Below are 14,807 nucleotides of genomic sequence, written 5' to 3' on the forward strand. Positions count from 1 at the left end.
AATACAACATTGCCACCTCAAATCGTAATAATTATTAATTTCGCCATTATGTACAAATTTCACGAAAGCCTAATTAATGATCATTGTATTGATTTAATGGGTCATGCAATCATTACAACATATACAAGTGTAATATTGTGAAATGTTACTTTATGCAGTATCCATCAATCTCTTTGCAATTTGTTTTCGAATGTCCGTCCATGTATTCCATTAAAATTTTCTGTTAGTTCATAAACATCTATCTTCTAATTCTATCAGTATTGAACCTTCCTCTTTGTCCTTTCATTTGATTTAAATATCATACTTTGTCCTTTCTATTTCAAAACATTTTCATTTGTCCTTTCACTCCTCAGTCTCTTCTAATATTCTACTTCATTCTTTCACTCTCCTCTTTGTTCTTTTAATGCTCTAGATCTTCTTATACCCATATGTTCTATCACTCTTGAGTCTCATCTAATATTCCACTTTGTCCTTTTACTCTCAATACATTTGTATCCCTTCGCTCTTTTCAAATGTTGCTTATAGTTTCCATTTCTATCGAACCCATTCCGGTTTTTTCTGCAAATTCCTTTTACAATGTCATAAATAAACTCAACCTTTTCCAAATGTACTTTTATACATACATATATACTATTGCCAATGAGAAGCTGTCAATACAGCCAACATTTTCCACTTCATCGACTCGGACTGAAATGCTCTTTGGTAGACATGCTTCACTTCATTTCTCAGAAACAATAACTTCAAAGACAAAGAAATGCATTCCTGATATATTTAACTGTTCTACACCTCCTTGGAATATGTCCAGATGGAATTGAGACCTAATGGGGTAATTCAACCAACCAAATTACTTACTAGTATAGAATGGGTCTCTGGACCATATCACAGAATCCTTCTTTGGATACTTTATAGAGGCGCTACACTAAAACCAGAGCTGGACCTTTATGTCCGTGATTTCTTTTTATCTTTATCGGTGAGATCAAGGATCATGCTTCTGTAACAGTCTCCAGTCTACTCAACATGAACTGTCTAAAACTCTTCGATTTCATTACAAGATATGTAAAAGTGAAAACATCTGAAGACATAAATATCCCTAGTCCCATGACATCTGGAAGGGACATGAAGCATATGACAAGATAGGATATATATAACAATGGGTAACACTTTATACCCTCAATCCCCCCCCAACCACCACCACCCCCACATCCAACATTCCCCAACCTTAGAGTGGGTTTAGATGTTACCACATATTAGCACAACCCCTCCGCCTGTTAGCTAGGTCACAAGTTTGAATCCCTTACAAGGCAGTTGCTAGGTACTGACCACTGGTCAGTGGTTTTTCTTTGAGAACTCCTGACTTTCCTCCGCCATCTTCACCTAAAACGTCCTTAAAATGACCTTGGCTGTTAATAGGACATTTAAACTAATCAAACCCTCAACTCCCTACCCTACTTTTCATGATGGCTTATATACATGTGAAGTGGAACCCTTAAATTGAATCCCTTGGGAGTCAAGTTAAGGCAGACATAGGCCTATCAGTCAATATACATTCATTTAATCCGCACTTCACTTTATGCTAAGTAGGACATGTGACCTCTATTGTTTTTGCAGACTTAAATTTCACAATTTGAATCCAACTGCCCTCATTTTATAAGTACGTAGCCAACATTTTGTAACGTAGGTCAAATGGAATAGAAGAAATTCTCACACTTTCCAGATCACAAACTTCTAATCAAGACTTTGCAATAGCATTGTTTCTCCTCTCAAAGATGGTTTTATCAATCTACCTCGAATTATTTTTGTCCCTCTATCGTAACACAAACTAAACGTTTTCTTTCCTGGACAGGAAGTAGCCTTTGCTACAAGATGGTAAAAACACACAAGTTCTCCTCAAATATTACAGCCTAGTTTGGACTAAGCCAAGTGGAAAATTTACTTAAGAATTTCAAACTGTTAACCCATTAAATTATATCAGGTCAAAGAATTTGAGATTGCTTGAAACACTTTTAATATAAACCGTCTGAAGAATGTGTAATACCACACCGCACGAAGCCAAGCCACCGTGATCAGCAGAGAAGTACCTGTACCCATCTTATCACCTCCAAACATGAATTTCAAGTATCTTAAGTACTGATTAACTTCACTGACTTTATGACAATGGCTCAGGACCAAAGTATAAACCCAGAAAATCTCCCCAAGTTGTTGTGGAAGCATCAGTAGGTAGACTGTATGTGTATCGCCTCTGATGTGTCAAGAAATCAAAACGATTTGTAAACCGTGGAGAGAAATACTTCAACGATTCATGTAAACCGCTTATAAAATTTTCAAGCACAATTCTGGACAGCTCCATCAGTATAAGACAATAGGCTTTGGTAGTGGCTTCTTTTGTGGAGGATTAAACTTAACACAAGACATTACATAGAAAGGAATTCCTTCAATTCTCCAAGAGGATTCTAATAACCGCCGATTGCCGTTTCAAGTGAGGCGAATGTGTAAATTAGCAGGAAGTATGCATTGTAAGAGTGGGATAAGCTCACTACATACATCAACTTCTCCCCGAAACAATTAAATACAACCCTTCAACAGCATTAACCAAAATCATTGAAATCCATTGAGAAACCCAACATGAAAAACTTATGATACCACTTGAACAAAATTACATTCCGAAAAAAAAAATGGATTCACCATGCAGGAGAGATTAGAACCTGACTCATTTCTCTCGTGTAAAATAGATAATAAATATTTCAAAAATGTTCAAAAATATTTCAGGATCTTGATCATACAGCTGATCTTCATAAAAGCAAAATGAGATTCTATATATAAACAAAGACATTATGGAAAAGCGATAACACTGCAAATATTTTGTAGACCCCGTTTCTCGATTTTATCTGCTAAAGGAATAATCAAATATTTAACTTCCAGGAACAATGAAGTGTTATTAATCAACTACACGAACCACAAATTACATTAGTGATCTCAATATAATAACTCATTTTTTTACACAGATATTTTAAATATTGGACAAGTTTTACTGATGAAGATCTACATTGTTAAGTCAAGCGACAAATATGTTTGTTTTACAGGTTGTACTAACAACGCTTTGTGGATAGGCTGTAGCATGCTCCAACAGGAGATTAAGAAACGGGTTGTATCGGAACAGTAATGCAAGTCACACATTTCACATTAAATTTCACAAAACTCATTTACTGTATGAAAAAAAATGCATGACTTCTCTGGAATTTACTTTCTAGTCATGATAAAACCTAATCTACAAATACAATGGAGATTTAGCATCCAAAACAAATTTCCCATTAATTTTGCAACAAGATATGGACAGAAATTTTGATTACATATGTAAATTGAAAACTAAACCCCCTGAAGGGAAACCTGAATTGCTGATCCTGTATGTACTGGACGAATTCACATCCATCAATACAGGCTATAGAGGTGGCAGGTTCTAATCAAATAATCTCCTCACACGACCGAAACCTTAAAATAATATCAAATTATCTCCCCTTACATCTTTTTCCAAGCAGTATATCATTTTTCTTTGACTTAATTATTGCACCTTTTGTAGACTTTAACTATGAAACAATATATGAACAATTGTTTTTAGTGAAAGAAAACAGATGTGACCAGCATGATTATGAACATACATGTTAAGGAGACATACTACCTTACATTATTAATTAGAGTTGTCTCCCTTGAGGATATATTATATCTTTTAATTAAGTGAGGTGTGAAAGAAAACTAGAAGGTCTTGATCTGGAGTTTCCAGAAATAAAACACCAACCTTCATAACAGTGAATCACTCCATACCCTCTCTGATTAACTGAAATTAACCCATGGCAAACACATAATAAATTCAATAGCTTTAATCTTAATTTCCAATGTTTTTGTATATTTTTTCTAACTGATAATCACTTATATTTTATGATAATATTCTAATAATAAACACAAATAAACCTAAATTAAAGAGTCACCTAAAATTTGACAAATTGCATCTTCACATCGATCTTAAACTACAGGGCGGTCGAAACATTGACCTTGAACTATTTGGTGACGTTTTCAACAATTAGTACAACTCTTTATATTTTGTTAACTGATTGAGTTAGGAAACAGTAGAATAGGTAGGTACTCGGATATCAAAGACAATCCTTAACCAGGACTCTACAGCTACTGGTGAACACTTGAACACTTAAAAATGTTTTTCAAGTTTAGTCTAGTGGGAATTAAAGGCCTGCATTGAGGGTCAATTCACAAGTCCTTCACTTTAACTTCTGGACTTAAAAGGGATTTTCTTTCTACAATCATCTGTGTATGAATATAAACCACATATGTCAAATCTGCTTTTCTGTCAACTTTTTATTCCCACACTCCAAAATTAAGCAAAATATTTTCGGCATTAAATCCTTCGCCTGTCAAATTTTACATACACTTTCATAAAGGTACAAGTCAGATGTGTCAAAAGGAATACACATACATCAGTCAACTGGTCATAAATTTTATGTCCAACAAAACACTCAGTAAATCTGATACGAAGGAGAGGTTTTACATATTCTCCCTGATGGAAAGTGCACTTTGTATAATAGCCATTGATATATGGACCAGATAAAATTTTTCATTTTTATCTCTCTCCACTTTTGAAAGTACAAAGTCTATTAATTACTAAGTGTTTTAAACGTTTTTCTGATGCTAACATCACGTTGCCCGCATTGTTAGGGTTGCACTCGACGTTGAAAGAGCCCCGAGGTTATTAAACCGTTAACATCAGTCCTTACTACATCTGACCTCAAGACGACATTGAGTACAGTACAACTTGAAACTTTAAAACAAAAAATTCTATTAAGCAAATTATAATTGTGTGACTTCCGGTAAAGGAAGTTGTCATAATACACAATGACACAGATCTGTCGCCGTGGCGACATAGTTCACATGACAACATACATACTGCTGACCACACATGCCAACGAAAATACTCCACAAAACTCAAATACATTCCATATATAGTTTTCTATTTTACTTCATAAAGCTACTGGCTTTGTGCCTTTGTCGGTCCCTTTTGTTTTTCAAGTGGTGAAAAATTTTAGGTTCAGAGGAAAATGTTTTAAACATGAATCACAGAGAACGTTTTCATAAACCCCTATTATTTAATGTCCATTTTAAATGTTATGTGCCATATATAACTTAAAAGCCTTAAATGTTCAAGTGTTTGGCCGCGCGATGCCCTATTTGATTTCATCTTAATGAGAGAAATTATAGCCATTAAAATGCTTTACTGCAAAAACTACAGCGCTAGGAAAATGTCACAAATTATGCTTTCTATTGGTTAATTACAAAACTGATTTAACACAGTAACAGATAGGCAAAATAATGGTGGATTAATTTGACTGTTGATTTGTCATGTAAATGGAGAGAGGAAAAATTCAAAGCTTTCAATGAGCTACTCTCCTCATTTGCATCATTTTAAAATGGAGAAAACGACCCTCAGCTTTTAAACTGTCATCCGGCCCGGCGAAAAACTGAGTCCGATTCAATTTCATCATCCCACAATCATAAGCTCATTATATTTCAAGATTTGTTTTGTTTCATTTCCATGGTAACACATCATTAACTGAAAATGCCATGCTATTTCGACAAGACTTTACGAGTCAAACAGATTTTCTGCGCCCCATTTCCATCTATCTTTCTCAAATTTTCAATTTAAGCTGCCGTATGCAACCAGTTAAACATGCAGATCTGGCTTCAGGATTGATTAATAAAAAGAAAAAATCTTATGCAAATAGGGCCTTTCAATCCAAATTAAATTGCTAGTATTGATTACTGAACTACCAAGATCCAGTTTTGATCATAAATCCCTTTTGATTGATTGTGTGGAACTCCTGAAATTGAAATGACAAGGAAATTGCAATCCAATAGTGCTGGATCCTCAAAATCTAAATGGGCAAATTTTACGTGAAAATGCGGGATTTTCCGTCCAATCACCACATTAGGCTGGCCTTTCAAACCCTGACCAGAATTCAAACTTCCTCATAAACTTAAGTGAAAAACAAAATGCTTTTAACACAAACAACTAACACAGAAAGCTTCTTAAACAAATACAGGGGGGAAGCGAGAGCTTTAAAGTGCCGGTTTTAGGCATAACCTTGTAAAAATGTGAGGCATCAATGAAATTCCCCATCAGATCGTCTTGAAATCAGAACAGATCACATAACAATCAATCAAATTGGAAGTGCGTAATTGAAAAATATATTTACAACAAATTACATCATTAGGTACATATGTAAATGTAGCGAAAGGTGTTATTTATAAATACAGGAACTGTTTGCCAAATGCAAACACTAGAAAATGAAAATCTAATATCTTGGATTCAGTTGCATTAAATCTATTTAATCAGATGTCAATTCTACCATGTTTTTTCTGACTTGATGATGTATGACGTGAAAATTTCTCCATCAGATACGAGTCAATTAACTCACAATTCTTTCATTTGACTTTTATTTTATCATATTTCAGAGCAAAAAATATCCTTTGTGATATGTATCATGACAAATTATGTTCGGATATTACGAATCAGGAGTACAAACGATTATTTATTTTTCAACTTATATTGATATCGTGGAGAGGACATATTTTTGCCAGTAAGGGGGCCGCGGTGGCCAAGTGGTTTAGATATCTCGACATATTATCACAGGCCACCTCTGGGTCGCAAGTTCAAAACCCACATGGGGCAGTTGCCAGGTGGTTTTTCTTTGAGTACTCTGGTTTTCCACCACCAACAAACCTGGCACGTCTTTACATGACCCTGGCTGTTAATAGGACGATAAACTCATGAACCTTTTACCAATGAAATGACACAGTAAAAACAGTATGTTCAATTTACATTAGTTTTCTAGGCATCGAGGAATGTCTTACTTTCACCCATAGCTATTAGTATAAGCGTTTCTATACTTTAAGCTTCTAAGTTTCACAACAAACAATTATCATCATATAATGACAAAACTTCATTATATATGTAAGACTGATACCAGATTGTTTTTATTTCAAGTCCCACTATAGTGTCATTACACTTATTTCTTGTGTCATTTTGTTCGTGAACACGAATGAAATGTAAGCACTTGCGAAAAAACATTGCGAAACATTCACAAAACCAGTTCTATGCCAAATGGGCTGGGCAATTGGCGTGACTACAGAGTAACGTTATTTGGAAATACTCAAAACCGCTGTCAGGCTCACATCTACAATCTTGGCACATCGGCATATGTAGAATCATGCAGACAACCCACTGATAGAAACAATAGATTTTCTTCCCATTGTTTTTCAAATATACATAATTGTTCTTCTTCATAAATTATACCTAGACAGTTTTTCCCCAAGCACCCAAAGACATGCTCCCATTGGCTGAATAAGAAATCAATATCATTTATAATGTCATTAAAAACTAATTTTCTTTCAAAATGCAACAGAAAAAATATTTTATTTTGAAACATGCTGCTTTTATAATTGTCAATCTGATATAAGTAAATCTGCGATGCACAGATCAAGATTTTAAGCTGCGAATTACCAAGAAAACTTTCTTTGCGTTTTTTTTTTAACTTATATGTCCACTTAATGACTTTCTCATTACAGAATTTAAAATCTTTTCGAAATTTATCCTTATATGACACCTACTATTGTAAACTTTCATTTGTCTATAAACAATGTATTTATTATTTAATTTAGAAAATTATACATTTCTTTAAGACAAAGTTTGGGTAGTAGAAGATGTCTATCAAATTACAAAGTGTTTAAATTTAAAATCTTATTACTTTTTGGAAATCAAAATTGTCTTTATCAGGTTGTTTTCTTCTGTAAATGGGTGACATCAAAATATTATATCTTGTTACTAGTGAGTGAAACTATAAAATAGCAAAACAATGTTTCCTTTAATTTAAACAATATCATGTTTATCATGTACTTTCAGAAGAACAATCTGCCTTTAATTTAAGCATTAAATAGCCATTCTGATTTTGATAGCAATAATTATCAAGTATATAACATTGTAAATTTCACATCTTAATTTGCTTATTACATATCCTATAGCTAGTATCTTATATGTCAATTAGAATTCTCTTAACGAGCTAATAAGAAGATAATTTTTGAAAAGTTCATCGAGGTCAGTTTTTAATTGACCAAAACTTTGAAGTCGAGGGCATAGCTATCATATTGCATTCCTTTGAAACATTCCATTTTCGTTCTCATAACTTCATACTTTGGAGCTAATAAAACTCACTTCTATAACCTCTTCACTTCTTGATTTGTGACATTTAAAGAGAAAATGGAACTTAACTATTCAGCTTATTGCAGATTCATGTAAAATTCAGAATTTTAAATTGTCAACTTTCTACCAGCCATTGTATGTTGCCATATGTGTGTTTGTTCTTACGAAAAGATTCAAGAAATTCAGCCATTAATTTGATTTACATTCTTCAATAGATCTAAGATACAAACAGACGTTAAATGCTTATTACTTTTTTTGTTCTAACTTTAAACCCATACCTACACATGAAAGAAAGTTGCTAACTTGATTTTTTAATCTTTTATAGATGAAAGGACGTACTAGGAATAATTAATGAATGAAAAGTAGAGTGTAATGAAATTCTGACAATTGACATTTTAAGATCAATGGTAATGACCATTGGTCTGTGTGTTGTTGTTTGTTAGAGTGGACAGATGTCCTATTAATAAATAATAGCCATAGAGCCCTACTGAAGTCAGCCCAACCTATCTACTGGCAGCATGCTTATTGTAATATATCGATATTAAACCTATTAACACAGAAAAATCTTAATTCCTTTATTTATTTAAATATCTATCGTTACATGTTACATGTGGGCCATATGTCACGGTGTTCAATTTAAATGCTGACTTCCGATCTGTAGTACGTTAAGTATATCACATTCATTTGTACCTGTAATTAAAGATGAACTGGGCCATCACAAAATTACTACAAATTCTTATACATCATTTGTCTTCATTCTATGACAGTTGTCAATCTTCATCACACCTATTTTACTTATCTTAATTTTTCTCAAATTTATTACTTTCATATTTTGTTAACGTCAGTATATAAAGGTCATTACATATTAGTTCAAATAGTCATCTTTTTATTTCTTTTACAAATCAAGTTGGTTTTGATTTATAGCATTTGATATATAAGATCCATTATTTAATGATATGAAATGAATAAAATACAAAGTTCATATATAGTACTAAAACTGTCCTTAACCACAATATACCTGACCTAATCTATCAAACAAATGTGTCCCTCTTTTCTTACATGATCAAAAATCTATGTCACATAAAATGTTTTGAATTTTTTAACTCAGATCCATCTTCTTAATGATAGTGAACTAATTTTCTTTTCTTTCTTAAATGTTCGATCACTGAAATTTATCTGTCAATGATCCGTCATTTAATTAGTCATCATTTTGACAGATTAGTGTGCCTATATATAATGAGTACAATGCTGTTAAAATACTTCAAATAACAAAATCAGATTCTTTCAATAGGCATATAAACGAATGACACAACAGAAAAATGAAAATATGATACATAAAGCAAAATGATGTTATTGAGTTCCGACATGAAACTTGAAACAAATGTAAAATAATATACATCAACGACTAAAACTCGCAATAAATGTTAAGATATATCTGACAATGACATCGACGTCTGAGCATGACTTTTTTACTTGGTGCAACTGTGACGTTATGTAAGTATCAACTTCTTCATTTTCACAGCTTCCGCACGATAAATTCTTTATTTATTTACCCATTGAACAATTGACAGTTTCAGTATAGTCCACAAAAAACAGTAATCACCGGGTTCTGTTGAAGGAGATTAAAACATAGGACACCTGGGAGAGATCGATAGCGAGGCGATGGTCAGGCAACCTTTAAAACCGTGGCCATCCTTCCACTAGCCGTTACTGTCTCATGGATCTACATTACAAATCAAATTTTTCTATTCAGTTATCAGTACTTTAAAGTACATTTCGTGTTCTTAAGTTGCCATAGCAACCAAACTTGATATATATTTTTTCTCTTTTTCTGTGGTCAGGAAAAGGCACTATGCAATCTGGGTATTACAGCACAAACACACGATTATTTTACTACAGCACAAACACACGATTATTTTAATGGTCAAAATGTTGTCTCAGAAAATATCGCTATGTTATTTCAACATACAAGTACAGATCATAGCTCCTTTTTTATTGGAAAATTTTTATAAAATTATTTAATTAGTTCTGAAATATACATACAACCAATTTCATCTCTCTATTTGAATAGACAATGCTGTGCTTACTATGCATGTACTAAACCAAAATTTAAATGTATAAATGGAAATTGTTTAAACAACATCATTACATATACTCATTTGCAGCTCTTCACATTTTTTTTTATTAAGCTACTCAAACCGTTCCTAAGTACACTTCTAAAGGAAATAGCTATATCACTCTCTGTTAAAATATAAGCTACTTTATGTTTTCAATCTTGATGAAAATTTCATGTTATTTTATTCATGTCCTAAAATCTTGTATTGAAAAAAAAATCCTCTCTAAACAAAATATTGATGATAAAGAATTTTGTTTCTTTGAACACACGCATATGACAGTTAGGTTGTATATGAAAATTATAAATTAATTTGTACAGAGAATGTCCAAGGAAAATAATTCAATAACATAAACCCGGTCACCTTTTGACCAAGGCCTGGGAAACGCTCCTATTTCCCCACACAACTTTATATCTTTTCACTTTTAAATGAAAAAATATAATTCAATTTAAATATTTCAACATACTACCTTTTGCCCATTTCATTTGAAGACAGATACACAAAGAAATGTGTGAAGTTTCAATTATATTTGAGAAAAGTAATTGAATATTTTCATCTCAAATTCAACAGCTATTGGGTTTCAAAGAAAATATTTAAAATTCGTAAACACCCCTGACTCTTTACTGACCTTAAACTTTTCAATTCACACAAAGCTAAAGCATAAAAGCTATGCAAACTTTTTCTCCATCTAATAGGATATAAAAGTGTAATTTGTTTGCCAAAATCCAGCTTTCAACATCACTTTGAATGACTTTATTTTACGGAATGAAAAAAAAAAATCTGTATATCATAGTTAATATCTTGTGACTAGAAATTTTATGACAGAAATGCCAGTTAAATGGGTCATTTAAAATATTTCTTTTGAAGACAGCCAGGACACAATTTAAGGCGATATTAAATGTGGAAGGTAAAGTTGATAGAGCTAGGGGTTGTGTGTTGGTGTAGTGCTGGCCTGCTATAGTCCTCAGGCCATTCGCCTGGACATCACACCAAACTAACGCAATTACCATAAATATATATTTTCTCCTTCAAATCTACTTCTCTTGTTCCAAATCTACCTCTGGACATAACTGGTCAAGGAGTAGCCCAGTCAATTTAGTTTAGTGGACAGTTGGTCAGCAGATGAGCACCGACACACCTGATTTTTTACCTGTGCACAAGGTAAGTGTTTGGCTAAGCCTAGTAGATATGGATGATGTATATGTGACAGCGACAACAATTAGTCCTCTGTTATCAACATTATCAATGTCTTGTTACTGGTGGACCAATAAGTTGTCTCCCCTTATTTTACTACTGTATAATATATATATATATAACCAAGATTTTGTGAAAGAAATATGCAAGTAATGTTTATAAATCTTATAGATTCTTGACAGATGAAAAGGCAAAAATTTACTCATAAATCTTATGACTTTTCCAGTGATAATGTACCAGTGAAGTACTAAAAACAAAAACTTTCAGATCGTAATACACACTTCATATATGTCTATCGTAAAAGTTCAAAGATTTTTCATCTTTATTTTTTTGTATTTGTGAAATGTTCAAGATGACAAAAACTTGAACTATTCCATTAATTACAAACATCTGTCTGTGTATAAGACCCTAGGTAGGGCTACAGGTGTTGAACTCTAAACATCTTAACCTAAAACTATGTCCTGTCATTTGTCATGCTGTATATCAACCTGCCACTGTACAGCTAGCAATACAAACTTGTATACTATACACTAAAATGTGTGTACAGGGTTCGCTCTTTCCAGAGGATGTTATTTGTAGGAAATCTTACCTACATTTAAATGTCATAAGTTTTTACAGGTTAATTTTTTTTCTCTGTCTTAATCATTTATAAATTTCATAATTAAATGTTAACGTAAAATGTTTTTAACAAGTTTTTTTCAATAAGGTTTGAATTGGTAGAATAGTATCATTTCAAAGTTCTATGTCATATCCAATCATTTAAAAAGCAACAAGATTTAGTTGGATGTGTTTTTTAAAATGATGTTACAAATTAGGGATCAGAAATTTTTTGCAAAATATATCTATTTGATGTTCAGATTTTATTTCAACATTTTACCAAAGAATAAGTCTTAACTAGCAAACATTTCCATTATAGTCTTCATATAAACTACTTTATATCAAATGTCTTTTTAAAATATTTAATTTGATAGTTACAAATACTTTAAAACATACTTTTTTAAACTTTCATAATAACTAAGAATGTCAACCATTTTTCAACAACTATGTAAAATACTATTGATATTTTTTTTGTTTAATATACTTCCATATATACTTGTACATATTGACTGAACACGTAGGCAATTAACACCTTCATATATTACAACAAAGGTGCATGTCAATTTCATCCCATCATTCAATACCACTGAATAGAGAGGGGGCGCGGTTATGTCAGTCATAGCGATTTATACCCTTTGTAATGCTCCAGTGATATTTCTATTGCCCTAGTGTTGACAATATGGATAACAATAACTCCACAGGTAGACAAGCACACAGGTAAGACATAGGTAGATAAACAGACTGCCATGTGTCCTATACCTGATGTAATCATCACCAATTAGCCCTATCAACTAACTCCATCTCTGATTTATTACCTGTACAAAGAGCATGTTGATCTGATGGGAGGTGATGGCTCATGCATTATTACAGGTGACATAATATATTGCAAAATATGGAAATCACATATAAAGTTTTTGTTACTGTTATGTTGGGGAGTTTATTTTAACATATTAATATATCATTTGATGTTACATATATAGAACTATAATTTACAATTAAGATAAAGTGAATTCATAAAAAATTTAAATATATACATTACAGTTGATTATATCTAAATGATTTAAACAAACTAAAAATAAAATAATTTATTCCATCAATTTAATATCATAAAGTTTATCTTTATCAAAATGAAATGAAATTTCATTCAAACGGATGACGAGGTAAAATTTTAACTGTGCAAAATTACAAAAAGTAAATTTTGAATGCCAAGAACAAATTTCAAATAAAATCTTAAATCATTAGCTTGAAATTCTAAATTGAGGTGTTTGCAAAATTACAAGAACAAAAGAGATTTAGTTATTATAATATATGTTAAAAGACAGGCATTATATTTTCCCTGATTTTGATATAAGTAAATATAAGTATAATTTAAATAGATGCTTTTATTAGGACGCATATCACTATAAAAATATCTTTCAGACTTTGCATATATTTGCTTCAATAACGTTATAAATACATTATAACACTAGCATAAAATTAGTTGAGCTTTTATTTGTCACATTATATAAATAAATTTTACTAAAATGATATAGAAGACCTAAACCATACTTTGATGTTGAGTTATTTATAAACCATATCAATAATGTCCTTATATGGAAATATGGGGTACTTAACATTTTAAGCTTATATCATTTATCATTATTCTACATCTCAATAACATTTGGTAATATTTTTCTTTAATTGCATAATGTATCATATGTTAAAATGCCAAATTGATATCACTATTTCACCAACACACATGTGTGAATCATAAGCAAGTCCACTTCAAAGCAATTCATACACAAAGAACAATAGGGGCTTACTATATCTGTACAAACAGTTTACATAGTGAAAACAATATTTGTTTGGAATGTACTAATCTCATAAATAAACACAAAAGATCAAACAGAATGTTTTCTTTGTGTGAAAAATAAAATATATATAAACAAAGGCTAGAGAAAATGTCTTCTTTTTTTTGTAAAAATAAAAAAAAATAAATATTTATAGTTCTATGAATACAAAATTTAACATGTAATCAAAGGTCCAAGTAAAAGTTTTTTTAAAAAGAGGCCAAATTTCATTTTATTTATTTCATTTAGCTTAAAATATGAATTTATTAAATCATTCATTAACCTTTATTTATTTCAAGTTGAGCTATGTTTTAGTCTTATTTTATTATTGTTACAATGAAGCACTAACTAGGCCTATTCCTGTATCCAATTAGAGATTTGAGTTTACATTTAGGGATTAACCATTATCAACAGCTGATAACAAGGCTTACATATCTAAATATATGTGCATGTTATCCTATGACAAGAGAATGTAAGAAATATGGCTCAGTCATTACCCCATGCCTGGATTTCTCTGAAGCCATGCTGCTTCCAGATTCAATATCTTCAAGCCAACATGTATCAGCTTTCAAAATCTGATATTTACCATTCGACATGAACTGATGCACGTTATCCAAGTCTGCCTTGCCTCATTAAAATGCAAATTAATCTAATAAATCTGACCAGTCGCACGCCGCCTAGCTAGGAGCTGTAATTTGTTTAACTGCTTAATGTCAAGTTATATATTAGGCGTATCCATGGTAATAAGGAAAATGACTTATTTGGAAGATCGGTCTACACAGATGATTATAATTTAATATTCATTTTCGAGTGATG

At 31.9% G+C, this 14,807-nt stretch overlaps 1 protein-coding gene across 4 annotated transcripts in view; it reads right to left on the reverse strand.

Moving 5' to 3' along the window:
* LOC138325488 (caspase activity and apoptosis inhibitor 1-like) overlaps positions 1–14,807 on the reverse strand; it is a 230,883-nt gene that overhangs the window by 215,711 nt on the left and 365 nt on the right. The gene's annotated exons all lie outside the window — the stretch shown is intronic.

The sequence above is a fragment of the Argopecten irradians genome, chromosome 6, assembly GCF_041381155.1.
Source record: "Argopecten irradians isolate NY chromosome 6, Ai_NY, whole genome shotgun sequence".
Lineage (NCBI taxonomy): Eukaryota > Metazoa > Mollusca > Bivalvia > Pectinida > Pectinidae > Argopecten > Argopecten irradians.